Consider the following 2,455-nt stretch of genomic DNA (forward strand, 5'->3'; position numbering starts at 1 on the left):
GCTAATTTTGCCCTTCATGACAACTGTGAGGGGGGTGAATTTTTTTATAACTCATCCGTTTAAATTATATTAAGCCTTAAGTTTCTGCATAATTAAGGGCGTGGCCACTTGAGTGACAGGTGGATTGCCGCTGCTGTCACCGGCGTCGAGCTAGGTGGGCGTGGCTTCAGCAACCTGCTCCCGCCTCTTTGCCGGGAGTGACACGCTGCCAAGATGGCGACGGCCGGCTCCGCAAACTTTGAGCTTCAAAAACGCTCTTCAGAAACCTACAGGTGACGTCACGGACACTACGTCCATGTTTTTATACAGTCTATGTCCATGACACGCTTTACTTCCGCATTCCTCAGTTTCTATGGAAGCCTATGGGAGTGTCGCAACTCTGTTTCTCAACGGCTCTGGGGGTGAGGTCCTGTTGGGGTATGGGCGTGTTTGTTTTGGTGCTTTCAAATATCAACATCGTTTGGCAAAAATCACTTAGTGCACCCTTTAGGTTTACCATCATAGAGTGAAAGTTTATAATTTGCACCTGTTGAATGGCACGAAACACTGAATTGATTCCTCTTTCACGTCTCTTTGCTGTTGTCAATAAACACACATGACGATGGTGCTGCCACCGACGTTTCCGTTCTCTGTGCGTGTATGTGCTACGACTCCTGACCCCGGGGTCCTACGAGGAGCTGGTAGCTGCATCAGCCTGTAGCTGTAGGCATAGTGATCGTATACTATCGTCTATGACAGAGCTGGTGATTTTTCTGGACTGAACTGACAGCTTGGTCCCGCCCAGTTAAAAAATCCCATCTGCGCCATTGGTCAGTCAGACAGATAGTCCCGCCCCAAACTCATGCGATTGGTTGAGTCAGAAGTTGACATGTCTCAAATGAACACATCAATGTTCTGAAAACTTCAGTTTCACTCTTCAGGACATCGAACCACCAGTGACTGACTTACACTCGGAGCATGAAACTGACACACCACTAACTAGCTGGACATCTCAACTTTAAACAGGTTTGCACAGATTAACGTGTTGATGGAACGATGACAGGGAAACACGGATGCAGTTAAAGGCCTCGTTTGAACCGTCCGAGCAGAGAGCGGCGTCTGACTGTATTCTGCTGCTCTCGTGTTGTTTGGTGCCCTGCGGATCTCTGCGCTGTCTTTCTGCTGATTAACTGTCTGTCTGCCTGTCAGGCTTGTCTGAACAGATCCGGACTGTAAAGCTTCTGCTCAATACTAAGCCATTTCATTACAAAAATCCTCTGAACACTTTCCTAATTCTCTAAAATACATGACATACGAGACATTTTCCTCTTATTTATCTGTCGCTGTTAAACATACTGCTTTACCACATCATGACAATGACTTTTGCTTTTCTCTCCATTCATCTGCTGGAATTCAATGAACTTCAAGATTAAGGGTTAGAAGACATCTAACATCTCAGCTTCACCGTCTGTTCATTCAGTGTCCCATCCAACAACTGAAGAACCCACGAGCAACGCTCTCTTCACCTGACACACCTTCACCAGACGAGGTCATCTCACAGACTTCCACTGCTTTTATATGCACTTAATCATAACGATTAGACTAATACAGTACATATGTATACACAGGCACATAACCTGTTTATTTATTGTTTTTCTAATTGAAAACGTCCAAAACATGCCTAAAGTATAACCAAATAAACACACACAATCCTGTATAAAACAGCCGTATGAGGAAAAATCACTGCTGAACAGAAGAAATGCGTGACACACTGAGAGAACTGGCTGCAGCCGTTTACAGCTCAATAAACTGCAGATATGATCCATAATCATCAGAGTTCAGATTGTTTATCTGGAAACAGCCTCATATCAACAGCTCCTGTGTGTGATCACAGATACAGTAAAACACAGGAGCTGCAGCGACACACAGCAGAAATGATGATGAAGAACGTCATCCTCACTAACAGCACTCTAGATGTTCACAGCTGGTTTGATGACATCATCAGCAGGCGCCAGGCCTCAGGGGCCCACAGTCACATGGAGTGAAGAATGAGAGAAACCAGTGTGTCCTCATGACACTCACTCTCACACACACACTAACACACACAAACACACGCTCACTCACTCACACACACACACACACACACACACGCACACTCACACACACACACACTCACACACACACACACTCTCTAACACACACACAAACACACACACAAACACATGCTCACTCACTCACTCACACACACACACACACACACACACGCACACTCACACACACACACACTCACACACACACACACTCTCTAACACACACACAAACACACACACAAACACATGCTCACTCACTCACTCACACACACACACACACTCACACACAAACACACACACAAACACATGCTCACTCACTCACTCACACACACACACACACTCACACACAAACACACACACAAACACATGCTCACTCACTCACTCAC

At 45.7% G+C, this 2,455-nt stretch overlaps 1 protein-coding gene across 2 annotated transcripts in view; it reads right to left on the minus strand.

The window, feature by feature from the left end:
• Positions 1–2,455, minus strand: part of LOC107676155 (absent in melanoma 1 protein-like) — a 39,838-nt gene that overhangs the window by 32,967 nt on the left and 4,416 nt on the right. The window lies entirely within an intron of this gene.

This window comes from Sinocyclocheilus anshuiensis, unplaced genomic scaffold, assembly GCF_001515605.1.
Source record: "Sinocyclocheilus anshuiensis isolate Anshui unplaced genomic scaffold, SAMN03320099.WGS_v1.1 scaffold3401, whole genome shotgun sequence".
NCBI lineage: Eukaryota > Metazoa > Chordata > Actinopteri > Cypriniformes > Cyprinidae > Sinocyclocheilus > Sinocyclocheilus anshuiensis.